We start from the raw sequence: 13,701 nt of genomic DNA, 5'->3' as shown, positions 1-13,701 counted from the left end.
CGATCCTTCCACCTCAGCCTTCCAAGTAGCTGGAACTACAGGCGCGTGCTACCATGCCAGCCTAATTTTTTGATTTATTGTAGAGATGAGGTCTCGCCAAGTTGCCCAGGTGGGTCTCACCCTCAGTCTCAGGCAATCCACTCACCTCAGCCTCCCAAAGGCATGGGATTACAGGCTGAGCCACCGATCCCAGGTTCCTTGTCCTATTTGTGGTCAGTTGAGGTCTATACTGGGTAAGGGGGCAAACCTGGCAAGACTGAGCTGATTCTGAGCCTGACCCAGACGTCTGAGGCCATCCCAGGAGTGGGGCCAGGACTGTGGGCTGAGCATTGACTCCCAGATCTTCCTGTTCCATTTTGGTCTCTGGGTTACCCTGCCGCCTGTCCAGCCAGATGTAAGGCCCCGTGAGACTTTGGGTAGTCTCACCTTTGCCTTAGAGCTTTGGGACATCTGGCTGTTTTTCTGGGAGGAGTTAGAGATGGCAACCTGGTGGGATTTGCATTTATGAAGACCACTTTGGCTTCCCTGTGGAGAAGGAATTGGAGGGGTCTCTTTAGTAGATGCTGAGCATTAGTAGTTAGTAGGCTACTGTAGGTGAAGGATGACATGTGCTTGGATAGAATGATGGTTGTAGCCATAGAGATAAATAGATTAGAGAAGGATTTCGATAATAAAAGTCAGTTGGCCTTTGTAATTGACTGTGGGAAGTTGCAGGAAGGAGGGGTCACAGATGACTAAGTTTCAGGGTTAGATGGATGCTGGGACCTTTCTCAGAAATTGGGAATATAGAAAGAGGACTCGGTTTGAGGAGCTTAGACCATGTATGACTTTGGTTTGAGCAGGTCAAATTTAAAATACTTTTTGGGTACCTTCTAAGGGGTAGTATCCAGATGCTAGTGGGATAGAGGGGTGTGGCACTTAGGGGAATATCTGGCATCATTTGAAAAGCCAGAGATGACTCTTAACTGGTTAAAAACACTTTTGGAAAAGTTTTCGCCCTAAAATCCATTGCAAGATGAGGAATGGAAACTAGAGTTCTCACTTCCTATTATATTCCATGTTCAGGGTCATGTTCTCTTTCCCTGACTTCAGCTTGTTTGGGGCATGGCTGGACAACAAAAATGGCAATCTGCCCGCTGAGGCTTCCCTGTGGTGGCCCCTCTGGCAGCCGACAGTGCTTACGCCAAGCCACCCCAGAGGATCATGCATATCAAGGCTTCCCTCACCAGCCACGTGTCTGGCTGGCAAAGGACTTAGGTCCTGGCCAGAACTGAGCCAATGCTGGGAATCCCAGATCGTCAGCACTTAGGCGACTTTTGCTCTTGTGGCCTCTGAGCTGGGTTGACTTATCAAAGATGGGGGTTTTGGGGGCAGGCTCAGGGTGGCTGCATCAGATGGCAAGTGGTACAGCAAGTCACTTTTTGTTTATTGTTTAGATTGGAAAATATAGTTTATCTAGAAAGTAAATTAGAGAGAGGAAAGGAGAGAGAGGAGATATGAGAGAGAGAGAGAAGATTCACCTACCCAAGGTAAGGAAGGGGACCAAACTTTAGGAAAACATGGCCTGACCATAGCTCAAAAACACATGGCCAGAGGGTAGTTTAGCAAGGCAATGGCCAAGTAAGTTGCTTTTTAAAGTTCTTTCAAAGGAAATGGAAATGGCTATACATGTGTGCAAGATTGTATCAGTTGGACTTTTTCAGTTACAAAGGCTAAAAAAAAATCTAGCCGGGCTGGGTAGCTCAGCCTGTAATCCCGCACCTTAGGAGGCTGAGGTGAGTGGATTGTCTGAGCCTGCAGGTTCGAGACCCGCCTGGGCAACTTGGTGAGACCTCATCTCTACAATAAAACAAAAAATTAGCCGGGTGTGGTAGCGCGCGCCTGTAGTTCCAGCTACTTGGAAGGCTGAGAGGCGGAAGGATCACCGGATCCCAGCAGGTCGAGGCTGCGGTGGCCGGGAGCGGCAACTGCACCCCAGTCTGTGCGACAGAGTGAGACTCCAACTCCAAAAAAAGGCTAAAAAATCTGACTGGAAGTGCCCTTTGATGAAAGGGAATCCTTTGACTCACAGGCCTGAGGGTATGCTGACCAAGTGCAAGGAGAGTCGCCTACTCTTGGTTCCCAAGTGGTAGAAGTCGTAGAAAGCACCTGACGTGGGCACAGGCCTCGTTCCTCTCAGTATCTCTTTTCTGGGTGCCTGTAGGAGTTCTGGGTCCATGCTGAATTGGAGCTTATGTCCAACCCTAGACCAAGAACTGTGGCTGGGTACATTTGGTGCTCTGATTGGTCAAACATGGGTTACAGCCATAGAGATGGCAACTGGGGAGAAATGGTTCCCCAAAGGGGGTTGTTCTTCACGATAAAGATGTCATGTATTCTGCCAGGTGGATGTAGCATACACCTGTAGTCCCAGTTACTTGAGAGGCCGAGGTGGGAGGAGTGCTTGAGTGGTCCCAGAAATTTGAGTCCAGCCTGGGCAACATAGCGAGATCCCTATCTCTAAAAAATAAAAATAAAATTAAAAAAACAAAAGATGTCATGTATTGAGGCAATGTCAGATATACATTTGGACCCATGGAGACCTTGCTTTGCAGTAGTTCCATGGCCTGGCTTATGTTAGAAACGCTACTGAAAATAAGCTCATAAGAATTGATTGCCATTTATTAATTTACCTTATTAAAAACTGAATGCTAGAATGAAGAGTGGAACTTAGAATCATTGAGTCATTCCATTTGCAGATCAGGAAGTGGAAGTTGAGAAACTTGCGCAAGATCCCTAGACCACTAGGTAGGAGAACTGAGACAACAACCTAGATTATTCAATTTGCAGGTTTGAGGGATTTTTAAGGATGACCTTTAGGAAGGAACCCCTTCCTGGCCTTGGCTCCTTATCCACAAGGATTGATTCATTTCCTGGACATCAGGATAAAGAGCTGATGCAGGTTATGGCAAATGGTCCCTTCCTCCTGTGCCCAGGGTGATCTACATGGTGGCAGATGGTGACACTCACTGTGGCTTCTCCAGCCCCCAGGAAACAGAGAAGGTATTGGCTCGGCTGTCAGGATTCTGCCCTGGGGCTGCCTCCCTCCACCTCTGTTCCCCTCCCCCACAAATCCCGTAATCTCGCTTCCTGAATGCCCACCCTTCTTCCTTGTTTGTGGTGTTCATGGTGTTTCTTGCCGTTCCTGGATGAGGATATAGCTCAAGGGCTGCTATGCTTTCTGGACTGTGTTGGGGGATTTCCAGCTGGGGAGAGTTGTGCCCTCTCCTCTTTTGAAAGACAATGCGCAGGACAGTGGTGCCAGTTTCAGATACAGAAAGAGAAGCTCTCTTTTGGACTCAGTGCCCCACCACTTCCAATTTTTTTTTGAGTTGGAGTCTCACTCTGTCGCCCTGACTGGAGTGCGGTGGCCACTCCCAGCCACCGCAGCCTCCACCTGCTGGACTCTGGCGATCCTTCCGCCTCAGCCTTCCAAGTAGCCAGAATTACAGGCATGTGCTACCATGCCCGGCTGATTTTTTGATTTATTGTAGAGATGAGGTCTCGCTGCCCAGGCGGGTCTCGAACCCGCAGGCTCAGGCAATCCACTCACCTCAGCCTCCCAAAGGCGGGGGATTACAGGCTGAGCCACCGAGCCTGGCTCACTTCCAATTTTTGAGGGGATGGATGCTTGACCCAGCTTGGGAGAGCCAGGAATGGGGTGTGGTAGTGAGAGTGCAGCAGTGTGCTCTGGGTTTTGAGCCTCTGGCTTAGGAAGAGGAGACCTCAAGCTTAATCTTACACAGGCTTCTTGCAGAGGCCTCTAGTCCAAAAAGGAAAGGCTGTCTCTCAGGGACTTAGGGCTATTTGAGCATGTGGCGATTAATATGAACAACGTGCTGGAAGTCCTCGGGGCTTTGGGGCAGCTCTCACCAGCTCTTCGATTCTCAGGGACTGAGGCAGGGGCGCTTCTGAATTTGGAAGTGAATTCCTGTTTCATTCCGACCATCTCCCTCATGCATCTTTCCTCTTGCCCTTCAGATATTTGCTGACAGTCAGTTCTCTCTTGAACTGTCTACCAGCCCAGACTGACCTGTGTGCTCTGTCTTGGTCTCCTGCTTGGTGCCCGGAGGGCCCTGGGCTGCCTGTTTGTGCATGGGGCTGGGATCTAATGGCCTCCCAGCCTGGGTCAGATCCCCCTGCTGTTTAGGCTTAGCCCCAGTGTCTTGTCTCGTCCCTGCCTCCTTCCTCTCTGTGAGTTTGAAATTCTGTTATGTTTCTTGGGCATATAGCACCTCACAACCTACAGTCATTGCTTATTCAGTCTTTGCAGGAGCATGTGAAGTTAGTAGGGCAGGCATTTTATGCTCATTTTACAGAGGGAGGACCTGAGGCCCAGAGAAGTATGGGATAAATACACACAACTGTCACATAGTGGAGTCAGTCCTGAAGTAAAAGTTCTACAGTATTGGACCATAGTTCCCTGTAAAATGTTAACTCAAGCCGGGCTCGGTGGCTTAGCCTGTAATCCCGCGCCTTTGGGAGGCTGAGGTGAGTGGATTGCCTGAGCCCGCGGGTTCGTGACCTGCCTGGGCAGCGAGACCTCATCTCTACAATAAATCAAAAAATCAGCCAGGCGTGGTAGCGCATGCCTGTAATTCCAGCTACTTGGAAGGCTGAGGCAGAAGGATCGCTGGAGCCCAGCAGGTGGAGGCTGCAGTGGCCGGGAGCGGCCACTGCACTCCAGTCAGGGCGACAGAATGAGACTCCAACTCAAAAAAAAAATTGTTAACTCATAGGCACATGGGGTGAGGATGCCCCAGCCTCACAAGGAGGGCAAAAGCCTAGAATGCAGGCCCTGGACCCTACCTCCTCACCGCCACCTGATCACCCCCGCACAGCCCCAGTCCCTGACAGCACCATTATGTGGGCAACCCCTATATAACCCCAACATACATAAAACAGCCTGACAACAAAACAGCTCCCTAGGGGCCATGGTAATGGACCAAGTCTGTGTATCTCTCCCTTCCACGTCCCCTCACAGTAGCGCATGTCATGATGGATGCTATCTTGGCAGGGAGCTTATAGCTTAGCTTAGGCCAGATCTAGGAGGATGAGTCACTCCTTGAGGATGGGCAATGGGGACTAGGGAGGGCTCCTGATTTCCTCCAGCCTCATTCCCCTCACCCAGGGGTGAGTGTCAGAGGCAGTGTAAGAGGCAGGCCCTCTGGGCCTACTCATAGCAGCTGATACTGGCACCTTCCAGAGATGGTAAAGCAATTCCCTAGCAACCAGGGACTTTGCCTAAGAAGGTCACGGCATATTATCAGCTCCTCAGTGAAGAGGAAGATTGCTCAGCCAGGGTCAATGAGAAATGAAGGCAAGTTTGTGCTGGGCTATCAGTTCCCATCCGCTGCCACTGCCCCATCCCCCCGCAGACCCCTGAAGCGGAACCTTAGTGACTGAAAAGTGGGGTACAGGGCAGGGTGCTTCCCAAAGCTACCTACTAGATTGGTACTGGAAGTTACCACATGGTACCAAGCGGGTTGTGGGCTCATGACTACTCTCTTCCTAACTGGAACATCCAGGGTCTTTGTTGAAAAGGAGATGACCAGAGGACACAGTCTCTGATCTCCTTCATCCTTTTCTCCACCTTCATTCCTGGGAGTGCAGAGGGACTTTGCTTCTTTTTAATCTTCTGCTCCAAGCGTGGATGCAAACACCTTCTTTGAGTTTCCATTAACATAGCTGCCACAGACTGACCTTTCGAAAAGACATTACTAAATATAAAAGGGGAACAAAAGAAAGCTAAAGATAGGATGTACAAAGAATAAAAACAGCCCGGCTCACAAAGTACAGGTTACTGGTTTGTTTCCAGGGCTTTTGGACCCTGCCCTGTTCTGCCCCTAGAGATGACCATCTCTAGGGCCAGCAGCTCTCTGCATGCCCTTTTTCCAGACTCTCTGGCCTCCTCCTACTGCTGGCCTGCAATCCTGCCTAAGTTGCCCTCTAGGACCCATATCAGCAGGAATCCTGTCAGAGACAACTTGACCTTTCCTGGTCAAGTCTCTGCTGCCTGCACACCCTCTTTACCCAGGGCTTACTGGCTACAGGGGTGGAGGGAGGGATGCCTCCCTCTCAAGGTCTCCCAGGGGCCTGGCACCTACGTGCCTATACCTTTTGGGGTTTTTTGTTTTTGTTTTTGTTTTTTTTGAGTTGGAGTCTCACTCTGTCGCCCAGACTGGAGTGCAGTGGCCGCTCCCGGCCACCGCAGCCTCGACCTGCTGGGCTCCGGCGATCCTTCCGCCTCAGCCTTCCAAGTAGCTGGAACTACTGGTGCGCGCTACCCCACCCGACAATTTTTTTAAAAAAATTTATTGTAGAGATGAGGTCTCGCCAAGTTGCCCAGGCGGGTCTTGAACCCGCGGGCTCAGGCAATTCACTCACCTCAGCCTCCCAAAGGGGCGGGATTATAGGCTGAGCCACCGTGCCCGGCTTGTGCCTGTACCTTTTAGAAGTGCAGTCTTATTCCAACTAAGCCATGTAATGTGACCCACCTTTTGACAGTCTGCTCGGGCCAGCTTAGCCCACATGGTGCCATACACGGGGCTGGTCTTTCTCCAACTTCTGATCTTGGCAGAAAGTATAGAAGTCTCTCTACCTGGCTCCTTCCTCCCACTGGGCCACAAGAATAGAAACTGATAAGAAGCTGGCCTGGTCGATACAAGTTTTTTTGGGTGGATTGGGGGAAAGATTGTTCGAGGTCTGGGGAAAAAAACAACACTTTGAAGTCATGTAGTATTGATGAAGGAAGTAGATAAGAGCTTGGCCACGAAATTGAGTTTCCAGCGTGTGGTACCAGCTTTACATCTTGCCTGCCCAGGCCCAGGAGCCAGACATGTTTCCAGACTCCAAACTGCTGCTTGTCAGCATGCATGGCACCCGCATTTCATACCAAATGTTCAGATGCAGTCACAAGAAATCCCTCCCAGGGAAATGAGGGGGCAGGCTAGATTAAGAAGGAAGGTTAGCCGGGCTCGGTGGCTTGGCCTGTAATCCCACGCCTTGGGAGGCTGAGGGGAGTGAATTGCCTGAGCCCACGGGTTCGAGACCCCCCCTGGGCAACTTGGTGAGACCTCATGTTTACAACAAGTCAAAAAATTAGCCAGGTGTGGTAGCGCGCGCCTGTAGTTCCAGCTACTTAGAAGGCTGAGGCAGAAGGATCGCCGGAGCCCAGCAGGTCGAAGCTGCGGTGGCCGGGAGCAGCCTCTGCACTCTAGTCTGGGTGACAGTGAGACTCCAACTCAGAAAAAAAAAAAAAAGACGGAAGGTTAAGTCATTAGTTACAGCCTACTGTCCCCACGCCACTGCTAATGTTGTAGCCCTTTAGAGAATTTGTCTGGTTCCAAGGGGCCTTCATGCCTGCAGCCTGGACTTTGCCTTCATGACATTGCCTGGCCCCGGAAGCTCTGGCAGACATCCCACCTGGGGAGCTAGTCCAGGAGGATGGAAAGGTTACAGGCAGAGGTCACACTAGCACAGGGGAGGAGGTGTGGCACATGACTGCAGCTGATGATGGAGAGCCGTGTTGTCACCTGCACCTTCAAGTGTGACGCTGGCACAGGCAGAGTGAACAAGCTGCTCCTAACCTCTGGCCACTGTGCAGGGAGAAGGGAGCATCTGAGACCTGAAGCTGCTGTACCCCAAGGGATTGTTGTTTTGGGGGGCTAGTGGCCCAGAAGCTCTCCCGGTACTCTCGGGCTGTAGCTTGTCCTGTGTGTTGGAGCTTTGGGCCAGGCTTGTTCCAATATGCCAGCCAGGTCATTGTACTGCTGCCCTGAGTCCCGTGGGTGGTGCGTGTGCAGTGGCTCTGCAGACCCTGGTCTTGCAGCCTTCCTTTCCAGTGAAGCAGACAGTCACCCTACTGCCTGGGCCCCGTCTTGTAGATTCACAGTGCTGGCAGCTGGGTTATGACCTTTCCCCTGTTCTCCCATTCTTCAGAGGATCTGGGGATAGATGCTGCATTTCTTTTTTTTTTTTTTTTTTTTGAGTTGGAGTCTCACTCTGTCACCCAGACTGGAGTGCAGTGGCCGCTCCTGGCCACCGCAGCCTCGACCTGCTGGGCTCCAGCGATCCTTCCGCCTCAGCCTTCCAAGTAGCTGGAACTATAGGCGTGCGCTACCACGCCCGGCTGATTTTTGATTTATTGTAGAGATGAGCTCTTGCCAGATGCTGCATTTCTAAGTTTGGTCTTTCAACTCTGGGCCACAGAGACTGGCCTGGAGGCTTCCAGAGGCATAGCTTCTCTTTCCCTTGGTGTTTGTGGGCAGCACTTGTATGTACCCTAGCTCAGCCCCTACTGAAGGCTAACTGGCCTCAGCAGCCTTCCCTCATATGACCAGCCTGCCAGAGGGTACAAATTGAGGGAGAGTAGAACCCAGACAAGAGCCTCTTGCCATGGTTGGGAAGGGGCAACAAGGCAGAAAGCAGAAGTGCCAACCCATTTCTTTCCCTAGGTGAAGGAAAGAGTAATAAGTTTCAGGAATTCTTTTTTTTTTTTTTTTTAAGGACATTTTTATTTTTCTCTCAGTCTTATCTCCAAATTCAACTTTCTTTTTTTTTGAGTTGGAGTCTCACTCTGTCGCCCAGACTGGAGTGCAGTGGCTGCTCCCGGCCACCGCAGCCTCGACCTGCTGGGCTCCGGTGATCCTTTCGCCTCTGTCTTCCAAGTAGCTGGAACTACAGGCATGCACTACCATGCCCGGCTAGTTTTTTGTTTTTTGTTTTTTTTTTTTAGAGATGAGGTCTCGCCAAGTTGCACGGGTGGGTCTCGAACCCGCGGGCTCAGGCTATTCACTCACCTCAGCCTCCCAAAGGCGTGGGATTACAGGCTGAGCCACCGAGCCCGGCAGGAATTCTTTTTTGGTTTTTTTTTTTTTGAGTTGGAGTCTCACTCTGTCACCCAGACTGGAGTGCAGTGGCTGCTCCTGGCCACCGCAGCCTCGACCTGCTGGGCTCCGGCGATCCTTCCGCCTCAGCCTTCCAAGGAGCTGGAACTATAGGTGCGCGCTACCACGCCCGGCTAATTTTTGATTTATTGTAGAGATGAGGTCTCGCCAAGTTGCCCAGGCTGGTCTTGAACCCACGGGCTCAGGCAATCCACTCACCTCAGCCTCCTAAGGCGCGGGAGTACAGGCTGAGCCACTAGGCCGGCTAGAAATTCTTAATATTGGTATCTGAGACTTGGGGGTTAGGCAGGAATGCCCTGCCCCCTCCACCGTTTGATGTGAGTCACCATGGCTCAGCTGTTTTAGGAGAGCATTTGCTCTTTGTTCCTGGCCCCTGGAACTTCCGTCTTATGCTGTGTACCCTTGCCCAGCATTGCTGCAGGAAGCCTCTCTGGTGTGGTAGAGTGTAGTCACCACTGGCTTATTTCCTGTCCTGTGGGTACATGGATTGGGGAGGAGAGGCTTGGCGGTTCCTTGGAAAAACCACTTGCTCTGCTTCCCTTTCACTCCTTTTCTGGAGAGGGCGATCAACAGCAGTGAGGCTCTCTTCTAAACCCAACCTGGTCCTCCCAGACTGGACTAGAGAGTGTATGTGTGTTTGGGAAGGCCATGGGGTGGAGGGGAGTGGACTGAGCAGTGTTCTGAGAAGAGCACAAGGAGGGCTTGCTTTGATGAGGGTGAGGTTGACAGGGAGCACTGTCTTCATAGCCAAAAGGCACTGTATGTTGAGGATTGAGCTCGCCTCTTCCTCCTTGAAGCCCTAGCTCTGCCCTCTGCACCCATGCTCTGCTAGTGCTTACTGCTCTGAGATAGACCATGGAAACACACCACCAGCTCCACTCTTTAAAGAGGTGAAGCCTACCGTTGGGACCTGGGATGCCAGTGTCTGAGATCAGCTGTCCCTGGGCATACCCTTGGAGGGGCAGCTCTCCTGGAGGAAGGCAGGCTGTCAAAGCCTAGGACCCCCAGCCTTATTATGGCAGGCTGGAGGGGATGCAGGAAGTTCTCAACACAGAGGCACCCCACTGCTCTGCTCCTTAACAGAGCAGGAAGCTGGCCTGATTGTCTCCAGAGAGGAGCCACAACACAAGGCCGCAGAAAGAAGGGCTTTCTAAGGGGTCAGTGATGCAGCCCCTGACAAGGAGAGAGGGGCGAGAGCTCTTCCCAGGCTAGTTGCCACTCCTTGGTGCTGATCAATAACTGTTTGTTGAAGGAGTGCATCTTCTGCTTTTCTCTTGTGATTCAGAGCATACTCCAGACATGCAGACAAGCACAGAAGGAAAAGGAAGACCTTGACAGCCTCTCAGTGGCTCTTTATTTTACATCCGTGGTGTGACTGAGATCGGAATCATAAGCAGTGATGAATAGCCAAGCCACCTGGCGCTGTGAACTCTGTCTCTAAAGGAAATCAAAGCAGATATAAGCACCCTAGTGCCTTTTCCCCGGGAGGAGGTGTGGTACAGTTTAATGGCCCTTGGAGCTAGTCAGAGGGCAGTTGGGAGATGAAGGTCCAAACCCTCCAGCTCTCCAGACTCCTCTTTGACTTCCCCTGGGCCACCATTTATTCATCCTGCTCCCCATTCCCACAAAAGTCCCCAAAGACACTTAGATTTATCTCCCTGTCCCTGTCATCTACTTTCAGGCTCTTCCCCCCATCTCCTGCCTCATTAATGTCTGAGGCTTTCAGCTCTGCAGAGAAAACCCTTATTAACTTTATCTCTTCTAGAATCTTGCTACTGGCAGGACACAGTGGCTCACGCCTGTAATCTCAGCACTTTGGAAGGCCAAGGTGAGAGGACTGTTTGAGCCCAGGAGTTTGAGACCAGCCTGAGCAACATGACCCCGTCTTTACAAAATTTTTTTTAAAAATTAGCTGGGTGTGATAGTGTGCACCTGTAGTCCCAGGTACTCAGGAGACTGAGGCAGGAGAATCACTTGAACTCAGGAATTCAAGGCCGTGGTGAGCTGTGAGACTGACTGTACTTCATCCTAGGCGACAGAGATGAGACCCTGTTCTTGAAAAGGAAAAAGAGACTCTCTTCTTGAAAAGAAAAAAAGAATCTTGCTGCTAACATGTGGTTAGGGAGCCGCAGAGCTGGCAACTGTGGATGGGCCTCAGGGAGCTGTTTTGAATCACCTCAGGTCAGGCCTCTGCTGTGTGGTCAGGTGAAGTGGCAGCTGGGGAAGAAGTGGCAGGCCCCGTGACCCACAGGATGGACACAGCATTCTTCTCTACTCAGTCTAGGGGGGCAAGTGTCAACCAAAGTAGAGCTGGCTCTGAAACCTCAACCTTCCAGGAAGCTGGTACCTGCTAGAGCAGGGCATGGGCTTAGAGAGGCTAAGGAAAGAGAGTGCCTGTGGTTAGCCAGACAGTGATGACAGTGATGGACCTGGGAGGCAGGGGTGGTTTTGTGGGTACTGATGTACCAGAGCCAGGACTGTGCAGGAAGGGCTTGTGCCTCGTGGTACCTCTCCTGGCTGTGGGGCAGGGCGGGTGGGGGCGGGGAGGACGGGAGGCCTCAGGTGCAAACCAGATTGAGCAAATCCGAGGCAATGGGAAAGAGTGTGGGGGAGAATGGAGGGCTCCAGAAGAATTGTGGTCCTCAAGCTGCTCAAGCCATGCCACTGCCCCAGAGCTAGGAGCTTTATGCCTCCAATCCTCACAGAACCCCTTAAACATGGGTGCTGTTCCCATTTTACAGATAAAAGACACCGATGAGGGAGGTTAAATGTTACTAGCTGATAATGGGCAAAGCCAGAATGAGTTCATGTTTTTCCAGGTACTTTCTTCATTTGGGGAGGCTTTGAGCTGAGGTGAACAGGGGATCGATCTGCAAAGCCCTGGCTAGGGAGGACTGCAACCCACAGCCCTTAGGGAAGTGACCCGTGGGAGGGCCACATTAGCCACCCTGGTGTGTGAGGACAGGAACTTAAGAGCAGGGTCCTGCCCCTGTCCCCAAGGTCCAGGGCAGCTGCTTTAGCTTTTACACACACACTCTTTTCCCACTGCCTCAGATTTGCTCAATCTGGTTTTTACCTGAGGCCTCACGTTTCTGGGTGGTCCAAGAGAAGTTAGAGAAAGCTCTCACTTCTAGAATGTCAGAGATGGAAGAGTGGGGGCAGAATATAATTACCACTTCCTTCTGCATCCTTATATAACTTATACAAATGGTTTCAAAATTTTTTTTATAACTGTTATTTCTTCTGATTCATTTAGCCCTGGGCTTCTATAGAGAGATAATACTCAGTTGGGCAAACATTTACTGATGCCTCCTGTATACTGGATGGTGCTAGGTCCTACCGTGGCACAGAGATGAGAATTAAATAATGTGGTCTCTGTATCCTTAGAGTTATAATAGAGGGAGGTAGATATATACACCTCTTTTAAATTTCAGTGTAGGATCTTTATAAATATGGGCCAGATTTGGCTTGGGATCTAAATTAGTTCATAATCCCTAGAGGGCAGGGTGTGATGAGAGATGAGGCTTGGGAGGAGAGCCTGGCTCGAGGATCTTTAAATGCTATTTATGTTTTGAATCCTGACCTTGGCCGCATGAATAAGGGCCAAGAGATGGAGTCATCTCTTATGCTTCTGAATGCAGGAAGACAATGAGTTTAATTCTGAAGTGCTGTGTAGATGTGCCAAGAGGCAGTGAGGAATGCAGATCTGGAACCCAGGGTGAAGGGACAGGTTCTTAGACTTGAAAAGGAACCCTGCACAGTGAGAAGCAAAGAAGCCAGAAGGATTGAGGGCAGGACCTTCAGGATGCATGAGCAGCTGAAAGAAATAGGCAAGGCTTGGAAGTCAAAGTGGTGATTGACAGTTATGAAATACAGAGACCTGGAGATAGAGATAGGGTAGAGGGAGGATTGCCTCCTTCCGCCAAGTGAAGTATCTTGGCCTAGAAATTCAGAGTTACTTGGTAACAGCCTGGATTAGAATTTGGCTCCTGAATCCACTACTCTTCGTACTTTGGAACTCCAGGTGGGGCCTGTGCAGGCAGGCTGGAGACTTAAAGAGAGTCAGGTGAGCCTTTCGTCAGGGATGTCCATATGGGCAGTATGTATTTGTCACTAACCAGGTGAAAGGTGGAAATGGTCAAGCGGTGTGGAAGAGGCTGAAGGCTGGGGATGCCTTCATCCGTGAAGGCCTGCTCAGACCACATCTGAAAAATCCTGGTCTGCATGTCTGTACACCCCTGCCCCCATTCCACTGTGGACTGGAATGAAGGTTGAAGTCGAGATGGGAGAGCAGTTTTTTGTTTTGTTTTGTTTTTTTGAGTTGGAGTCTCACTCTGTCACCCAGACTGGAGTGCAGTGGCCGCTCCCGGCCACCGCAGCCTCGACCTGCTGGGCTCCGGCGATCCTTCCTCCTCAGTCTTCCGAGTAGCCGGAATTACAGGCGCGCGCTACTACGCCTGGCTAATTTTTGATTTATTGTAGAGATGAGGTCTTGCTGCCCAGGCGGGTCTCGAACCCACGGACTCAGGCAATCCACTCACCTCAGCCTCCCAAAGGCGCGGGATTACGGGCTGAGCCACCGAGCCTGGCTCAGCAGTTTTTTTGTGTGTTTGTTTTTTGGAGTTGGAGTCTCATTCTGGCACGCTCACGGCCACTCCAGCGTAGACCTGCTGGCTCCGGTGATCCTTCCGCCTCAGTCTTCCAAGTAGCCAGAACTACAGGTTCATGCTACCATGCCCAGCTAATTTTTGAT

Source organism: Carlito syrichta, unplaced genomic scaffold (assembly GCF_000164805.1).
Source record: "Carlito syrichta isolate Samal-C Ts95f unplaced genomic scaffold, Tarsius_syrichta-2.0.1 Scaffold306734, whole genome shotgun sequence".
Classification (NCBI taxonomy): Eukaryota; Metazoa; Chordata; class Mammalia; order Primates; family Tarsiidae; genus Carlito; species Carlito syrichta.
Note: the sequence above shows the minus strand (reverse complement) of the source record.